This window comes from Agelaius tricolor, unplaced genomic scaffold, assembly GCF_023055355.1.
Source record: "Agelaius tricolor isolate 1412-34295 unplaced genomic scaffold, bAgeTri1.0.p SCAF_5, whole genome shotgun sequence".
NCBI classification, from domain to species: Eukaryota; Metazoa; Chordata; class Aves; order Passeriformes; family Icteridae; genus Agelaius; species Agelaius tricolor.
Window position 1 is genome coordinate 53290750 of NW_027269265.1, and position 19552 is coordinate 53310301.

Below are 19552 nucleotides of genomic sequence, written 5' to 3' on the forward strand. Positions count from 1 at the left end.
GAAATACTTGTTGCTGGCCTAAAGGAAAAAATTCCTCAGTGTCCTCAGTGGGATTTCCTGCAAAGGAACTGCTGAGTGTGCTTGGCATGTGCCAAGGGCTGCCATGGCAGCCATGGGCAGGCAGTGGAGCTTCCTCCAAGGGTTTGTCTTCACTGAATCTAGGCTAAAGTGTGTGTAATCCCCAGGGAATACTTTGGAGTCATCCCTGACACCTGGGATTTCCCCTCTGGAAGCTGACTACCTGCTGTAGGGCTTGTTGTATCATCAGCAGAGCTGCCCTAGATTCCTTACGTATCCGCATTTATTCCTCGTGTTGGAACACTTGTGGTATTTTGCTCTGTGTGTTTCACCCTGAGGTGAGGGCAGAGAGAGTGTTCTCACTGATCTTATCAGAACTGTCAGTGGGATGTCAGAGAGATGCATTTATGAGGATGCTGGTGAAGTACTTGGGTGTACACAGACTGCATGGAGAACCCCAGCATGTTTTGGGCTCAGCCTTACAACTTTCAGCCTGTTTTCTGTCACAGTAACACACTCAGCACAAACACTGCTAGAAAGGACTCTCAAGTGCATTTTAGTAGCTAGTATGTTAAATTCCCCCTTTTTCTCTCTTGTGGTTGATACTGAAATCTCTATGCACACCTATAAGAGATATAAATCCATAATCACATTAGTATAGAAACTTGCTGGTCTGCCAAGCCCTCTGAGTGTAATAAAACCAATCTCTGTGCCTAAGCTTGGATACCTGTGAATTTTTCCTCTGTTAATAGCTGTCTGCTGGTTTCCTTTTACATTCCTCAAACTGTTCCTATCTCCTGGATCTCTTTGTGCATTAGCATAAGATACCTGGAAAAGAGAACTTGGGCTCTTAAAACCCCCGCTCTGTTCTGTTTACTCTGCACCACCCAATCACTTGAGTCCCACATGTGATGATAGCTGGGAGTGTTTCTGCATATTAATGTCATATTTCTGGCTCCCTTTTTCTTACTGCCCCAGGGCCATGTCCTAATGTACTGAAATCCAGGTTACTCCAGCAGGAATGTGTCACCAGGTTTGGCCCATGGAGCTCAGAACTGTCCCAGCCCCAGCTGTGAAGCACCAGGAGGAACCAGGGATCTGGCTAAGGTCACCCTGGTTTTTATTTCTCCTTCCTATGTTGCATCCAAAAAATAAACCTCTGGGATCTGCTCTTTGAGGAGCCCATCTGGGGCAACCCTGAGTGGCTGCCAGAGGTGCAGACTCCATGGCAGTGGCAGAGGAGTCTGGCTTGGTGGGTGAAGCAGGACCAGCCCTGAATTCTTCAGCTCATGGTGATTAATAAAGTTCTGATGGGATCAGCTGGCATCCCCAAATGATAAGCTAACCTGGAAGGCTTCATCTCTTCCAGGGTGCCTGTGTCCCAAAGAGGCCATGAAACTGGAAATGGTGCACACACCTGCCAAGTCGGCAGGTCCTTATCATGCTGGGCTCCCTTTTCTTTATTTATTCTTGCTATTTTCCTATTTGCCCTTTGCTCAGCTCTCCCCGCTGCATTCAGGCCGTGGCCACGCTCAGCCTTGTGCTGGACACAGCAAAGGTGTGGTGTGGTGCTGGCCAAGTGAAACCAGGATGGAGCCTCATGCCAAAGCTTTTAATTCAGCCTTAATTGCCGGATATTAATTGAATCTGAACTGGAAGACTGCAAGGGGGAAGGGCACATTCCTAAGGGGTTGGAGACTTTCTAATGAATCTGCTAAATCAAGAGGCAGCTGGGCCTGTGAAAGGTGAAGGAGGGCTAAGAGCACTTCAACTGAAATGTGGACAGAACCAAGATGCAAGAGATGAAGCTGTGGGCTGGCCTTCCCTAGGTTCTCTCTCCCCTTGGGAGCATCCTTAAGAGCTCCCACAGTCTGCAGCCTCAGCCAGATGTTGTCTTCTCCCTGCCCTGATTAGAGGGTTCTGATCTCCCCCTTATCTCCCAGCAGGTGTGGCTGCTGCCTCCTCCTTCTCCAGCGGGAGCAGCGTAGGAAGGAAGGCGAGACCCAAGTGTCACCACGCAGTGTGTGGCTGTGCAGGTATTAACTTTGAGTCAGCCTAATCAAAGCCAATTTCAAGACCATCTCCCACCCTTTTGGGGTGCAGGGCAGAGTCTCTGCTTGGGTCACCAAGCAAGGCAGCTGAGCCTTGCACATGAGCATGGTATGGAATGAGACATGGACTCCAGGAGCTAAGCCAGGCTCAAATTCAGTCTTCTGCCACTGGAGAAACTAGAGGGAAGCTAAACTGCATGGCTAAAGCCTAGCACCTTGATCTGGCACAGGCCAGGAAGTCCCAGAGGGACTTAGGGAGGCCAGCACAAATCAGTGCTGAAGGCCATCAAGGTGGGTGAAGCCATGTTGTACTCTAAAGCACAGGAAGCCCCACTCCCTGACTTTCCGGCCAGTCTTATCCTTGGAGGTCAAATATCCTCCCAAAGACACATGGAGCCGTGACAGGAGCCTGGCATTGTCTGCACCACATTTCTGTACTTTTATAGCAAATGGAAGCTGGCCATGCATTGTTTTGGCTTTCTCTGAGTCTCTTTGAAGAGGGAGCTGTGACATTGATCCCTCTTCTCCAAGGGTGGAGAAGCACTTTGTGAAGGGAAAAAGTAATATCTCTTTCTCCTCTCTGGGCTGATCTCTGTTATTGTTTTACTTTATTTTTATTAGGTATAGTTCTCCCTTATCTGCTGTGGTCAGACTTCTTATAGGGCATGGAAAGGACATGAAAAATTCTGGATTCTGGGTAAAGATTGGACAATGTGCAAATGTGAAATACTAGTGGGGTTTTTAGGGCAATTATTATTATTATCATCACTGTTAATAACAGCAGCATCTGGTGTTTGTGGGTTTTTCTCTTCATGGGTCTAAGACCTTTAACACTGAGACTGGGTTTGTTGGTATCAGAGAATATTAGGATGTGATTGTAGCAGCAAGGATTTATGGTGGTCAGAACAGAACAGTTTTTGCTGGAACAGTAGAAAAACATGGCAAAACCCCCAAATACCCTAAACTAAGTGTTCTAGGAGTAACAGCAAGTTTTTCCAAGCATATTCTAACCCTTGCCTGTGTTTCCATCAGTCATCCCACCGAAATCTGCCTGGGGCAACAGGACTTCCGAATTCCCCATCAGCCATGCTGAAGGGAATCTCTGCACAAAGAGGTGATGGGGCTTGGGCACCGGGGAGATCCCTGGGATGGAAATGCCCCCTGGGATCCTGCCTGGGGTGAGGGGTTCAATGTAGCCCTGCTGTCTGTGTGTGTATCCCGTGCCAGGGGGATGGGCCAGGCAGAAATGCTGGACTGGCAGCAGCCTTGGCAGTAACATAAAGCGTCAGGAAGAAACATGAGCTGGCCACCACACGATGTTATCTCTCAGACTTCTCAAGCCCACAAAAGCTGTCTGTTAGGGCTGCTGAGTGTTTTCCTACAGCAATGTCACACTGGAGAAAGCTGTTTGATGGGCTGTGCTGTAACGCTTGGGCTGCTTGGATTCACAGGAGAGCAAAGGGAGCACAGGCACTGTGGTGTGTGTGTCCTACACTGCTCCTGCTCCAGACAGCTCCCCCACCCTCTGAGAGTATCCCCCCAGTTCCCACAATCTACCCTACCGTCTCTGATGGTATAGAAGGAGCTGGCAGGTAGGGAAGGCCACAATCCCACATCAATCCACTAACAAAACACCTTTTGGGCATTAGTGTGGCACTGGGATATGTGTGCTCAGGGCTCATGAGACACCAAGACTCCTAAATTCACAGAAACTGGTTTAGATCTCTCAAAGTGTTTGTGAGAGGGACCCCAGAAGCTGTGCTTGACTTGAGAACTTCACATGGGTCTCTGGTCTGCTGGTCCAGCCTTCTGGAACCACCCTTCTCCTGCTTTTAGTTGCTTTTCTGAACCTGCCCGTAAGGATGGCTTCAGGGCTCACCAGGAGAAACTCAGGGTCTCTGCCAGGAACATGCACTCTTTAAAAAAATAATCTTTGGGTTAGTCAGAAAGAATCAGGAAATGCAAATCCAGAGCAGAGAGGCTGACACCCAAACAGAGGAAAAGGTTGTTGTTTCTCCTTGGAGAAGCAAGCTAAGATCTTGTCCCATCCAAAATTTCCAAACCCTGTTTTTGCAAAATCAGGCCTTGGTTGTTCAGCAGGACCAAGTCAGAACACCGCTACTAGGAAAGTGGCAAGTCCTCTGTTTTTTCCTTCTTCCATCCTTTCAAGGTACCTCTACAGTGATGGAGCCACTCAGGATCATGGGTCCCTTTGGAAAGACAGAAGCCTATGGAAGGAGGGGAGTGGAGCTCCAGGGTGTGTGTGGCACGTGCCACATTCCAGCAGAGGCAGTCCCCAGGTACAACCTGCCCGGTGTCTGAAGGATACACTCCCTGCACTGCACATCAAATTGTTCACATTGTGGAGATTCTCCAGAAGACAAACACCTGGATAAATATAACCCAGCCCAACAGGTCTGGGCAGAGAGGAACCAAGTGTTCTTTAGCCTCCACGGCAGAAGTGGCAGCCAGTCATTTGGACTGAGGCATCTCAGACCTACAGCCACCCCCATACCAGCTTTGGTGGACCCTGACCCCCCTTTGAATCCCATCTGGATTTCCTGTTGGTCTCCACGGGGATGAAATGGAGCCTTGGGAGCTCAGGAACACAAACTGGCACTACAGAGCAAAAGTGCCAATATTTACATATTCCTGATTGGAGATTCATGAACTGCCTATAGAGAGAATGTGTCCATGGTGATCCACAAGCAGACCTTAATTTAGGTCCCAGTCCAGAGTCCAGTGGCACTGGAGGCCCTTGGTGCCCACAAGCTGGAGTGGGAAAGATCTGAACCAACCAAATATTCCTGCCAGAAAGTAAAACCTTCCTGCCAGAGCTACAACCAAAAGCAGGTCTGGACAGCGCCCTGCTCTATAAATACCCAGGGAAAATGCACAAATGGCCACAGTTTTCAAGATCTTGGGAAAAAACTGAAAGCTGGCTCCACCACCCCTCAGAAAGACTTGTTTGCAGAGTCCTGGTGCCGAGTCACAGCTCCTGGATTTACACCTTGCCTCTCTGTTGGAGGAATTCTGCAGGAGCTGGTGGAAGGAAAACAGGGAGCAGGTTTGGGCTTGCTGTGTGTCTTGCCAGGGGTTCCAAGGTGAGCATTATCCATGCTTGGGCTGCAGTTTAGAAAGCTAGAGAGCCAGGCCGAGAAACAGCACATTAAATATTAATGGATGCCTTTGGAAAGACGGAGGAAGATGAATGAGCATTCCTTACATAAAACCTCATTAAATAGTTTAAATTAAAAGACCCCAGTTCAAAACTACCCAACTGGGAGAAAGTGTCATGTGAGTCACTTGTACTGCCCAGGAAGAAAAACCAGCATGACGTGTTCCCTTGGCTTCCTGGGAAGAGAGGAGTTTTGTGAGGAAATTTGTAGCTTTTTCCCCTCTGTCCTGTTTTTGTTTTGTGCCCACACCTTCTGTGAGCTAATCCTGTCCCTAGCACCACCCAGCTCCTGGGAGGTGGGAGCCAAGGAGCTGTGGGAGGCTGGAGCTGGCCGTGGGACTGTCTGGGCAGGATGCAAGGGAAAGGCTGGATGGCTCCAGAGCCGCCAGGACCTGTGGGTGTAGCATGCCTGGTATCCAAAAAGTTTGCTGAAGAAAGCACTGGTTGTTGTCATGCTGAAGGTTTCTCTGCTCTGCATCCTTATTCAACTCACAACCCCCCAAAATTATCCCCTTTTCCCAGCCTGGTGCTGTACTCTGTGCACTGGTTCACCAGCAGCAAGGGGTTTAAAGGTGTGATTTTTAGACATGGGAAGGATTTCATACTTTTGATGAAAGGGAAGCTTTTTCTTTGCTCTGTCTAAAAATCAGGACTCAGAGATCAGGCCAGTAAAAATAGGGAGCGACTCTGCCTGTGCGTGTCATATTCCAGAGCAGGATGGATAACAGCCGAGCCCAGCCTGGAGAAGGGCATTAATCTGTGTTCAGGCAAAACACCAAAATCCTGAAACTGGCTGTATGCTCGTGTTCCTGGCTGCAGGCACCAGCTCTCAGAGCTGTTCCTCATGTGCACCTCCTGCAGAGCTGGAATATTTCTCTGATGGCTTTTCCAAGCTCGAAGGCATCTGTGGAACAGATGGGAGACCCGGTGAAAGGCTGGCACCGGTGGGGGTTGCAGACTGCCCAGCCCTGGAAGCGTCCAAGGCCAGGTTGGATGGGGCTTGGAGCACCCAGGTCTAAGAGAAGATGTCCCTGCCCATGGCAGGGAGTGGAGCTGGGTGGGCTTTAAGGTCCCTTCCAACCCAAACCCTCCCAGAATCTATGAGGATGTGCTAAAGCTTGGATGGAGTTGTGAGGGTTCCTGTTGTGTCCCTACTGCTTCCCACAGTAATGTCACAGCTCTGATGGACAGAAGCACAGTGGAGTGGTGTTTGTCATGGTGGGATTTCCAGGAACAAAGCTCAGGGCTGTGACATCCATGCTGGAAGGTGGTGTTCCGTTTATTCAAAGCACCCACAACAAGACTGCTTCCAGAAGCTTCAAAGCTGCCTGGTCCAACAGGGACCATGCTGATACCCTTGAGTGGTCCTGGTTTGTCTGGTGGGGATCAATAATTTCTCACTAGGTGTGGGTGTACAGGTAGGGGACAGGTTGACCTTGCTGTTTGAGCTAATCACTCAAGTGTCTTAATTTTCCATTAGATGATTGCTGTAATGTGTAAGAACACAGTGCCCTCCTCACATCAATCCTGTGCAATCCCTACGAGCCAGCCTCAGCATTCCTGCCTCCTTACCCCTAACAGGACAGCTGTAAAGCCTGACAGATGCATTTGGCAGGCAGATTCATTTTCCACAGTAATTCCCAACCTTTAGCCCCAGGCAGAGCATGATACACCTGACCATCCTTGCCTAGCTGCTGCCAGCCCAAACTGGGCTGAAAAGCACCAAGCAAAGCTGGGGGGTGTGGCTGGTTCCTCATCCCCTCAGGAGGGGCGAGAGGGAGTCTTGTTTGTCAGTGCACTCCCCATGCTGACTGGTTCATGAGCAAGACAGAGCAGCTGAGATCCAAGGGACCTTTCCACTACCTCCTCCTAAGGAAGGGCATTTTTGGTCACTCCCTGAAATGCTGATTCACTTCCCTGGCAGAAATTCAGGCATGTAGCAGGGCAGTTGGTGCGCCAAGAGCTTTTTCTCTATTAGAGAAAAGCTGTCATTAGGCTCAGAGCCACTTTGGGGCCAGGTTTAGCTTCAGTTTGTCTCTAGCAATGTCAGCTCAAACTCTCTGGGGTTTGATGAAGATTGGTAAATCTGCAGAAGTAATTGGCCAATCTGAACTAAAAATCCTTTTCTGCCTAGGTAGAAAGGTTACAACATCCCATCTTTCCCCTAAGAAAGGGAGAGGGTTGCAGCCCATCTCCCTCTGCCCATACCAGGGAGGAGCTATTCCACTCTGCTCCTGTTTCAAATCTTTGTCCATAGCAATAGAGGTTTGGGGCTTGGGAAGTATCAGTAATTTTCATTTCCTGCTCTAAAACTCATCCTGGGCTTTTTGTTGGGAGGGTGGGGCAGAAGAATTAAGGGAGGAGATTAATCTCTTAAAAATCTCATTTGATATTTAAGGCTTTTCCAGCCTTTTTAAACTAATGATGACAACATTCAACAATAATGATGACAACTGCTATCTCTTCCCATCCTATGTTGTGCTTCCTACTCATATCCTGCCTGGGTATTTTTGGCTATTTGTAACAATTCATTTGAGCTAAACTTGGCACATGGAAAATTGGCTCTGAGTGTCACTGCAGGAAAACAGCCAGTTTAACCAGCTCAGTAGTGGATCCTGGAGATGTGGTGGGGCTCAGGTCAGCTTTTGGTCTGAAAACATCACTTGAGCTTTTTTAGTAGCAGTCTAATGTAGTTTTTCCCTTCTGTAGTTGGTATTTTCATATATATTATCATGGTAGATAAATTTTTAAATGGAAGAAATGGTGATTTATCTCTTCCCCTTCACCTCTGAAAGGCAGAAATGGGAGTTCATGCAAAGGGACTTTTGCTGTCCATCACTGATTTGTTTTACATGCAAAATGCTGAGATTTTTGGATTTTCACAGAGTCCCTATAGGAACTATAATATTCATTGATGATACAAAACATGTTCTGCTTCAAAATACTCACACCCAGCTGAAGGATGCCCTGCTCTGTTTCTAGGGTCAGAAGACAAGATGTACAGTCACAGGAAATCTCTGGGTTGATTTCCAATGTTTGGGCTTTCAGCGAAGCTGTGGATGAGACCACAGAAGGGTTTTTCAGCCTGAACATCCAGTTACCCAGTAACCAAAACAGTCCCAGGAGAGCTCATTCCAAAACCAAAATAAACCCCATTCCCTTTGCCCTTTGTTCTGTATAGAATAGAAGGATGTGTGAGGCTGGGTTTATCAAAATAATTCAAATGGCAGTTTCTAATCTTGCGGTGCAGAATTGTTTTAACAATCTTGCCACAAAAAAAAATTTAATCTCTTGCAAGGGCGAGGAGGAAAAAGCACAATTGGTCCATGCAGAGGCTGGGATGGGAGTCTGAGCTGGGCTAGGAGGAACCAGACTGATTCCAGGGCTGGGAAGGGGAGAGAAGATTTTCCTGCAGTGCCTTAGAGAGGAAAGGCTTCCCTGGCCACTACTGTGTGCCCACAGGGTCTTTGGCATGGAGGTTTCCAGTTCCAAAGGCTAAAGCTGTGCAGGGCACATGAAGGACAGGGTTTCTGCTCTGGGAACACCAGCACTATGGAGCAGGTTTGCCCAGGGAGGTTCTGCCATCTCATTCTTGGAGATTTTCAAGAACAGCAGGAGTGAACTGTGCAGCCTGCTCTGATTTCAGAGCTGACCCTGCTTGAGGTTGGACTGGAGATCTCCTGAGATGCCTTCTGGCCTGCATAACCCTGTAATCCTCAGAGGAGGGGGTGAAAGGAGCAAGAAATCCCTTTTATGCCAGGTGGGCAAGGTGTGTGTGGAAGGATCAGGGCAGCTGGCACGCAGTGGGGCCAACACAGGCCACGTGGATGCTCCTGCAGCCAAAGGGGAGCCAGGTGGTGCTTACCATGACCTGGGGTTTAAAACCACTGAACTCTCCTTGCTGGCCTGACTGTCACTGGGGTCTGATCCTTAAATGAGCCACAGGTTTATGCAACCCCTCTGGAGCAGAGAAAGGTTGGCAGAAGCAGAGTTGTGCCTAAACATGCACACTGGAGAACCTGGTATATTCTGGGAAGGTTGTTCTGAAGGGAGGGGCAGATGGCCCTGAGAGCACAGGAATACCTGTGGTTTGGGAAGGACAAAGAGCTGTTCCTGGTGCTCCTCAGCCAGGTGTTCCTGAATCCTGCCCTGGGGGCCTACAGCTGAGCTCCTGGATGCTCAAGGGATGGCATGAGCTACCCAAGTGCTCCTTTAGCTTGAGTTGTCAGGAGGATTCCAAGAGAAGCTGTGTGTCCATCACCCACATGGCACTGGAGCAGAGCACTCTGAGCAGCATCCTGACAGCCACAGGCACATGGAAGGGCAGATCATGTTGGAAGCAGCTCTGGGAAAATACCAGGGACTGCTGAGGATGGTGGCAGCCCAGATCTCCCCCATAACCTTCTCCTGCTCCATATCATCCTTCTCACCTCTGACTGTTTGCTCACCAGCTGTTGGCAGGCAGGGAGAAGGGAGCAGGGAGCAGGAGTGTTTCCAGGCTCGTGCCAGGTGTGGAGCAGATGTTCTGGGACCTGTCTGGTCTAGTTTGCATGTGGCTGTGGCAGGGCTTTGGCTGCTTGGCTGGTCTCAGGCCTCCCTTCCTGGGCTCTGACTAAACCTGTACAACATTTCCTTCCACTGAGCAGTCACTGAGGCCAGAGCTCCTCTCCTCCCTTCCATCCTCCCCTTGGCTCAGAGGAGCCAGGAGCAGCTGCCTGAATGTGGGGTGGTCTATCCCCTCTCCCATCACCTGCCCTCAGTTTTCCTTGGTGGCAGGCTGGGGGCACACACGACTGCAGCACTCATGCATACCTGGAGGAGAAGCCAGGAACAGGATGGAAGCACAGGAAGCCTCTCTGCATTTCCCAGCCTCCAGCAGTGTGAGTGAAGAGCTCCTGGTGCCCTTTTCCATCCCTGAATTTCTCCAACTGCATTTGTCTAAGCTCTGTAAACTCTGGGCATCCTGAATGGCCTGTGGCAGGATGCTCCATACTTGGCTCTGCACGATGTTCTCAGCCACCTCCTTTTGTTCCTGCTGCACTCACCAGCTGCTGGTTTCATGGGATGCCCCCCAGCTCTGTCAGCAGGAAGCAGCTGGTCCCTCATTCCCTGTCTCCATGCCACAGGCTGTATCACAGATCTCAAGGTGGTCTTGGTCCCTCTCCCAAGCTGAAGAGCACTGCAAGTTTCAGGGCTGAAGTCACAGATACAGGGGCTGCTCCTGGTTTGTTTTTAAGCTCAGAGAGAGCGCAGCAGCAGCAAAAGGTGCTTCCTTGTCAAGAGACTGCTCGGGCAGCCGATGGCCCGACCACACCTTGGGTGTTACCTGCTCGTTCTGGCAGAGACCAGCAATGAGTACAGCTCTGGTACATTTGCTCTCAATTTATCCTGTTGAACCTGCTCCTGCTTCACTCCATGCAGCAGCTTCTCTGACAGAGGCACAGCTTTTCCGGCTTTTTTTAAGCTTCTGAAATTTTATCAACCTATTTTCCAAGCAGTAGCAACTCACAGCAAACCTGACTGCTCTTGAAGTTATCCCTGAGAGTCTTTCATGCTACTTTTACACTCCTGCCCTGCACCTTCTGTTGCAAAACAAACAAGGGGGAAAAATCCAGCCCAATATTTTCCTTGTGTTTTGACTCTGTCTTGAATGCCAGGTTGGAGTGAGCATGTACCTGGATGCTGGACTAGAGCCTTTCTTCACCAGTTGGGTTCCCTGCTATGGAAACTCTGCAGGGTAGCTGGAGATTCCTAAGTTACTCTCTTTGGGAATCATGGAAACATAGATAGAATCATAGAATCAGCCCTTTGACTTCAGTGGGTCAAAGTGTCATTTCCATGGCTCAGATGTACCACTCCCCTCCCACAGTTTGGCAGGGTTTCTGTTCTCCTGTACTGAAAAAGAAGTGAATCAGGAATGTGCCTGCCTGCATGACCAGGTCTCAAACCCATCAGGAGATCAGGCAGAGATGCTGGTGTGCAGGTACCTGCTGGTGCAAGACTCCTTCCCCCACCAGCCTGAGGGCGTGGACTCTCCTCTCATGGGGAAGTGGATCATGCCTGTTAAAGTCCACATAACTCCAATCAGAGGATTTGTTTGGGTGCAGTCTGGGGTACTCTCTCCATCTCAGAAATCCTGCCTGTGTCACATATCAGGGGATAGTGTGCAAAACCCTTTTGTGGTCTGTACCTGGACTGAGGAGCCACCCCTACTACCTAACCTTACCTCCACTCCTGCACAGGCTGCCTGGGTACATGTTATTGCTCTTCCTTTTTCAAGGACTTTTGAAAGTCCCATATCTCAGCCCAGAAGCCATGCTGAGAGCAGCAGGTACCAAAAACAGGACAAACTGCCTGGCTGTGTGAAAGTCAGAGTTACAGGTTAACCCGCGGGAATGGCCACAGACAAGGCCATTTGCTTCTGCCCCAGAGAAAGACATTAATATCTTCCCAGAGAAAAGAGGTTTTAATTAGTGCTCCCTTCTGCAAAGAGCCCAGCTCTCCTCCTCTGTCTCCTCAGCTGAACACAGCTATAATTAAGAGGCAGCAGTGTCAGGAATGAGAGTAGGCTCCAGCCTATGATTTATTAAGGGATATCGTGGGTGCAAATTACCTTTCTCTCTTCTCCTCTCCCTGGTGTTTTTATGAAATGAATTTGCTGATAAAAGGATTGTCTCAGGCTCAGGCAAATGGACACCTCTGTGTTTATCTCAGCACAGACAGTGAAGTCACTGCTTTGCCTCCATAGAGTCGCCACTGAAAGCCTCAAACCTGATTTATCATGTCATAAATTGAATGGTTCGGGTTGGAAAAAAGTTCTGTTTCCCTTTATGGGAAATGGACCATGCCCTGTCCCTCCCTTCCACTAGGCCAGGTTGCTCCAAGCCCTGTCCAGCCTGGCCTTGAGCACTTCCAAGGATGGGGCAACCACAACTTCTCTGGGCAACCTGTGCCAGGGCCTAAGCACCCTCACAGGGAAAAAATTCTTCCCAAAATTTAATGTAAAGCCACCCTCCTTCAGCTTAAGGCCATTCTACCTTGTCCTGTCACTCCATGCCCTTGTGAAAAGGACACAGAGGAGTTTGGAGTACTTGGAAAAGTTTGTATCCACAAGTCACAATTCTGGCTGGCAGCACTGGTGGGACAAGGATTGACCCAAGAGAGTCCTGATGGTGGCAGTGAGGAATGAGTGACAGACTAGGACAAGCTGCTGGCATGTCCACAGCAGGGAGCTGGGTCAGGTTTGGGATTCACCTTGTATTTGCTGGTGAGGGAATCTGGAGCCACCCTCAGCTCTAGTTCCAGCAGCCAACATTTGTAAGAGATTCTCAGCTGCCAGATGATTCCCACTTCTGTCCATCCTGAGCAACAGGGAAGTTAGGTGTAAACAGTCTGGGGGAGGGTGGTGTTGACTCAGCCTGATCCCAATCGCCATCCCACCAGCAGCACTACTTCACTTTCTGAATCAGCTGTGGTGCCTGAACTTTGGTTTATTGCCATTTGATGGGCTGCACTTTACCTTTGTAGGATATAGATCTGGACAAGTTGAGACTGATAAGACAGAGGAAGGGAAAAAAGAAAAAAGGAAGCAAGAAGGACTAAACTTGAATTCAAATCATGAAAGCTTTTGGGGGTCAGTGCCCCAACCAGAAACCAAAAATAAATAACCAAAAATAATAACCAGAAAATTCTTTCTGTCCCACTCCAAGGCAGTGCTGAAAGACCTCAGACCACAAATGTGGAGTGTTCCTGTTCCACCAGCCATGGAAAGTTCTGCCTTCACCTGGGGCAAAGCTAGGTTGGAGGCCCATGAGGGCTCATTTGTGCCACACCTGCCCATCACGACAGCCAAGGCTGTTGCAAAATCCCATCCTGTCACCCTGAGGGTGCTCAGCTCCTCCATTACAGCTGAAATTGCTGCTAGAAGCTATGGCACTGTCCAGGGAGTGGGAAAGAAGAGGTGAATAGGTGGGCTAATACCTCGACAGGTGAAACCCCAAGTGTGGACTGGATGGGGGAATGTGCCCCTGGCACTGGAGATGAGGATTTCTCACATGTGAGATGTGTTTGCGCATCTCAGCAGGACAAGGAGAACCTTTGTGGGAGATGCTGGTGAGAGGGGTTGATTTGGACCCTCCTCTGAATGCAGGGATGGATGTAAGAGCACAGAGCATCCCAGGAAGGGTTGAGCTCTGTGCCAGACAGGCTAGAGCAGCCCAGCCTCTGCCACCAGCCTCTTCCCTTGTGAGGGTCCCTGCATCCCACTGTGCCTGCAGGAACAGGCACCTCCAGGCCTCACCTGGTGCTTCCAACCAAATCAGGGCCCCAGCAGCTTGTCTGGGCACTTCAGTCCCTGTCCCAGGGCAGCTGAGCAGGCAGAGCCTGTAACTCCCCACTTCTTCCTGGGGGTTGGAAGCTTTTGTTCTGTTCCTCGGCAGATCCTCAGTGGCAGCGAGCACGTTGCAGAAACACCCTTGGGAGCACCTGGAGAATGGGAACAAGGGCTGGGCTCTCCTGGGGAATTGCAGTTCAGGTGAATGGGAAATATCTCCAAACCGGTCCAGCTCAGCTACACACCCTTCCCTCCCTTCTTAATTGCAATTCTTCCTAATTTATCTGGATTACCAGGAAGTAAAATGCCAGGACTTTTTTGGTTACCCCCGTGGCATCGTGCATTTCAATTTTGAAGGCGGTACTGTCATCAGCCCAGGAGAAAGGAAAACTCTCTCTGCCTTGGGAAAAGACAAACCCTCACCTATGTGCAGAGGCGGCCATGTCCATGTGGGAGCAGCTCTCCCTGGATCCCTTTCCTTTCTCTCTTAACACCTAAATATTTTAGGGATGGGTGACAGCATATTTTTCCCTGACCCTGACATATTAAACCCACTGCAAGCAGACAGATATGCTGTTCACAGCCTCCCCACTCCATGAAAATCCTTCTGCTCTGCTGCATTCCTAACTATGGTCTTGTGGGCAGGTGGAGATCCAGAGCCAAACTGTGCTCTCAGGCCTCCTGGGCCTCCTTGGATCTCATCTCCTGCATCTCTCAGGTGTGGTACAGTGCCTGCCACCATTTCTGATGGTGCAAGGACTCCCCTACAATGCAGTCGGATGAGCAGGGAGGGTTTCCTTCCTTTCCACCCTTCCCCTCCCTTGCAGTGGGAAACATAAACACCTCCTGGGCAGGTAGATGGGTGTTTCTGGGCACCTGCAGTGCCTTGGCCAAAAAGGTGGTTCAGGAGTCCATGCTGGCAGACCCAAGTGCTGTTGGATTTGCTGGCACTCCATGGGAGCTGAGATGCCAGGCAGACACTGAGCTGCTGGTAAAGCTCTAGCAGAGTGCAGGAGGTCATCCCTGTCGCTCCAACAAGTTGTAGCAGTGGACTTTACTTGGCACTTCTGCTTGGGGGTCACTAGGCTAGGCTCAAGAATTTTCCAAGGGTGATTGTTTTATTGCCAATGACACCAAACTCACAGGCTAAAGGCCGTGCATTCCTGTCCACCCTGGAGGAAAGGGCAGCGCTGCTGACTGCACTTGTGGAAAGGAGTCATGAGCCCTGATCAGCCCCGTTCAAGGACTAAAACACTGAGTATTCTTCAAAACCACAAACCTGCCCCGGCCCAGCACTTCAGAGAGACCATGGCATGGAAGGGAGAAAGCCAAGAGTATGACAGAAAGTGCTCCAAAGCAGCAGTCCCAGATCCAGCCCTCTGGGAATAATACTCCAAGAGTCCCCCACGCACTCAGGACTTATTTCATATGGATGTTTCTCAAGCCCACACAAGCCAACGCATTTGTTCTCCCTGTTTCACTCCTTTCTTTTTTGCCACAAGGATTGAAACCTCCCAAGTCCTACAGTGCATTAGTGTCTCTTCTGAATCTTTCTTTTCCAGAATCATCCTGTGACCCTATGAAAAGCATTTTGTTTTCCAACACATTCCAAGCCATCTCATCCAGGGGCAGATGCCAACAAACCTCTGGCAGGTTTGGCCCTGAGACCATGCCCCAGCAGGGTCTCCTCTCAGTACCCACAGCCTGGCTGAGTGACCAGAGCAGAGCAAGCAAGCAGGCCAGGGTTCTTCCTGTACAACCCTTCCCTGTCTCTTCACACCCTTGGATGAATCCAGGCAGGCAGCCATGACAATTTGTCACAGCCTGACAAAATGGTGGCTGCTGTGACTTCACCAAAGACAGCATCTGCTCTGCAGTGTCCTTCACAGAATCATCATGGTTGGAAGAGACCTTTGAGATCATCTAGTCCTACCCTTGACCCATCACACCACCCATGGGAGTTGGGCAGATGGAGACCCAGGAGCAACAACCTGCAGGGCTATTTCAGGCTCAAGGCTGGGCTTTGTCACTCTGACTGATAGTGAGTGGTTTGCAGTCAGCAAAGGTGGGCACTGAAGGCACATTCTGTCTGCCCCTGCGATACCTATCCTGCAGCTCAGAAGACATTTCCTCCTGGTGCTTAGCAGGATCCCTGCTGCCCTCCTCTCTCGTGGTGTGTGTGCCCACCCTGACATGGGGGGGTGAGGGCAGAGGGGCAGAAAGCCAAGGACTGAAAGCTTGCCTTGGCAGACTGCTCCATGGCCCCACAGGAGCAGTGTGCGCACGTCACAGCCACTCTCCAGCGTCACTCACAGCTGCTCCCTTCCCGGGACTTCACCAACAGCCAGTTCAACAATGCTGGTGCCAAACTTTTCCTCAGATGCCCAAAAACATCCCCTGTTCCTCTAAGCTCTATGATTACATGACAAAGCCACCCTGCCCTGATGAGTACAGAAGAGTAGGTCCTGCTCTAGACCACCTGGAGAGCTGAAACACAGTTGGAAGAACACGGGCTCTTTCCCAAGGCTTCAGCTGCGGAAACCAGCAGCAGGAACAATGCAGGCCTGACCACAGTGGATCTGAGCTGCAGTGTTGTCCCAAACACCAGCTCAAGCCTTGGTTTTAAACATGGCCAACCAACGACCTTGCCTCTCACAGACACCTTCCCACAGTGGATCCCAATCCCTCTTCCCAGCCCTCTTTTAAAGGGCTTCTTGGTTCAGCACTGCTGCCTGCCCTTTCTGTCTGTGAAGGACTAATTTTCCTTCTTAATCAACCGAAAACTCACAGAGCAAAACGGAGCCAGGAATGCGCTGTTGCCCGTGGCATCCATGAGCAAAACCGTGCGTGGGTCCTTGCTGTATCAGCTGGGGGCTGAGCCTCTGTCTGTCACTTCTTTACTCAGAAAAAGTCCTTTTTTGGGGCACATGCCAGCCAAGTTCTGGCACTCCTGGATGAGCAACTACCAATGGATCTGATCCCTGCTTTTGGAGCAGCCCAGCAACACAAGCGTTAACTCCCTGTTGTCCTAATTACAGCAGGGCAATCACCAGATTTTACTACTGTGCTGTGTCACAGTTATTTCCAGCATTTGAAAATAATGTCAGTCACATCAGTTGTCCCTGAGCCTTGTCCTCAGTGGAGTTTGCACCAGCATTTTCCAGGAAAATAAGAGAAAGGGGATGGGAATGCTGCGACTCGTTAACGTAGATGAAATCTCATCAGGAGGCAGAGCTGTCACGTGAAGGAACAGGGCAGCTCCGAGCTTCCCTCAGTGCTGAAATCGGGTGGCAAATCCTACCAGGATGAGGGGTAAGGAGAGCTGGCCCACCAAAACCAGCAGCTCTTTGAGGGGCCCAGCGGGGAACGGCCTGAAATTCTACCCATTTCCCCAAAAGAGGAAGCCCCGAGGTTTGCAAACAAACAGCTGCTCAAAACTACGTCTCCAGACTTCATTAGGAACAGAAAAAATGCCTCACTCTGTGCCAAATGGACATTTTGCTGCCAAGAAAGTGCCACCTACTGGATCTCATCCGGTGGGGAATCACCAGGATGGGGGAAAAACTCAGAAAACACAATGCTGGGAAAAGTACGTTTTTTCATATTTTTTAATTAAAACAACAGAAAACTACACTGATAGTTCTCCCAGCCACAACCCCTCTCCAGCCATTCTCCCTCCACAGCAGAATCAGACAGACTTTTGAAGTGGATAAAAGCTGGGGAGGGGGATGAAGTTTTAGGATTTGCAAAGAGGGACTCACCGGTGCTGAGAAGCCGCTCTCGTTTCCCGCAGTTCGCTCAGCTCCCGTGAGTTCTCTCCCAGTTTCCCGTGCCTTCCTAGTTAAATCCTGCTGCCATTCTCCAGCAGTCAAGCTCCGTGTCCTGCCTGCACAGGCTGTGAGCCCGATGCCCCGAAGGCTGAAGGAGAGTGGGAGGCAGAGCCCACCCGGCACCCCGGCCTGGGGGTCCCCGTACCGTGGCTCCCCGCTGCCCTTTCCTCCCGGTGCCGCTCGCCGCGGGTGTCTGAGAGCAGGTGACAGAGGTTCCTTGGCAGAGGAGAGAGGAGGGGAGGGATGTGGAGGCAGCGAGAGGTGGAGCTGGGACCCGGAGCAACAGGTTACTGTATAACCAGGAGCCGGTGGCCCCGGGAGCGCCGGAGGCTGCTGCAGCCTTCGCCCATTCCCCAGGCAAGGCGACCAAGAGCCCAGGAGGGACGTGTTAAACTTGGGGTTTCTTGCTCCCGAGATCATTTTGTACCCAATGGGAAGGGTGAAGGTGGCGAGGGGAGGTGAAGGAGTGCTTGGAGCTCAGTTTTCCATCGCCGGTGAGGGAGGGGACGTGCTGCCCGACTGCCTCATGGGGGGAACAAGGCACCTTTTGTGCAGCCCAGGGCTCTCCTCAGCGCTGGCTCGCGGCTTGTTTTCCTCCAGCATCGCCCCTGCCTGCTCTCTGTCCCGACGTCTGCGGCAAGGGAAGGGGCTGGGAGACGGAGGGAAAAGGCAAAGCGTCCTTTCTCTCACATTCCCCAAAGCAATCAGGGGTGCGGAGCAGAGTCCCCTTTGGGGTACCCCCTCTGTGGCACTGCGCTCCTTGGGCTTATGTGGCCATAAAACCCCTCGTTTTGCCCCAGCTCTTCCATGAAAGAGTAGATTTAGATGGGATATTGGGAATATATTCTTCCCTGTGGGGATGCTGAGGCTCTGGCACAGAAAAGCTGTGGCTGCCCCATCTCTGGAATTGTTCAAAGCCAGGTTAGACAGGGCTTGGAACAACCTGGGATAGTGGAAGGTGTGCTTGGCAGGGAAGACATCAGCTGAATCATAGCGATGTGTCCATGGCAGGGTGGGCTCATTCTGGTTAGCCATTCCTCTCCCAAAACTGAGGCTTTTGAGAGTGTTTTTGTGGAAGTTCACGTGTCTGCAGGCTTCCCCACCATGCCCAGGCTGTGTGTTGAACCACTGCCATGCCCATGTGAAGTGAGACCCCGTGTTGCTGGCCCTGGGAGGAAACAGCTGAACTGCGACACTAGGGAAAGAAACAAGGAAAAGCTTCCCCCGCAGGACAGCAGTCTGGGAGAAGCCCAAACTCTTTAGCTTTACATTTGCTGAGTTTCCCGCTGCTGTGGGTTTCTTTGAGGGGCTTCTGCCCAGCGCAGGGCTTGGCCCGGGTCCAGGCGCCGCACGCACGGAGGAGCCGCCCTGGTGAGTTCCTGTGGGAGGAATGCGGCCGGGTGAGCCGGGCGGGCAGGGGGAGAGCAGCTCCCTGCTGACAGCCGGCATTTCTGCAGCTCGGCTTTGACAGGACCACGACCTCTCCTGCTGCGGGAGAACACGAACCGATACTTGGTGTGACACTCCCACCCAGTGCCCCGTCATCCTCGTCAGGATCCCCGGGGATAGATTGTGAAAACACGGCCAGCCCTAGGAAAGGCAGGATTTAGGGAATGCCTGCTGTACCAGGCAGAAGGAATATCAGTCCAACACAAGAGAAATGCAGTGGGAATGTCAGCCGTGCTGGAGCCTTGTGAGCCTCAGCAGCCAGAAGGTTTTGTGCAGGAGATCCCTACTCCCTGAAACGCATCACTGGGGTATTTCAGCAGGACTGCTGGGCTGGGCTGACTTTCCTGGGATGCAAACAGGGAGCTGACAGGATGGTGTTTTAAGGCACTGCTTCCTATCCAGCTCTGCATTCACAATGAAGACAGGGCTACTGTGAGCTGCTGTGCCCCACAGCAAATCTCTTAACTGCTCTGCAGAGGCAGCAACTTTTCCTCTGGGCAGAGAAGAAAACCACAGCAGAGCTTATTACACCTTCCCAGCTGTCCCACCTGACAGCTGGTGCCGGTGAGGGTGGGCCAGAGGCAACTGGAGAATCATGGAATGGTTTGGCAGGAAGGAATCACCCTGTGGTATGGTGGTGGTTCCTGTCATGGCTCCCAGGTGTGGAATCAACTGAGTGCATGTCCTCAGCCTC

At 50.9% G+C, this 19552-nt stretch overlaps 1 protein-coding gene across 2 annotated transcripts in view; it reads right to left on the bottom strand.

Annotated features, from left to right (window-relative positions):
• EPS8L2 (EPS8 signaling adaptor L2) overlaps positions 1 to 19037 on the bottom strand; it is a 48186-nt gene extending 29149 nt beyond the window's left edge. Inside the window, exon 1 of one of the 2 annotated variants that reach the window (XM_071428089.1) lies at positions 17341 to 19037. The gene's annotated coding sequence lies outside the window, so the exon portion shown is untranslated. The remainder of the gene's footprint in view (positions 1 to 17340) is intronic. The other variant, XM_071428090.1, reaches the window with a different exon arrangement.
• Between the last annotated feature and the right edge of the window lie 515 nt (positions 19038 to 19552).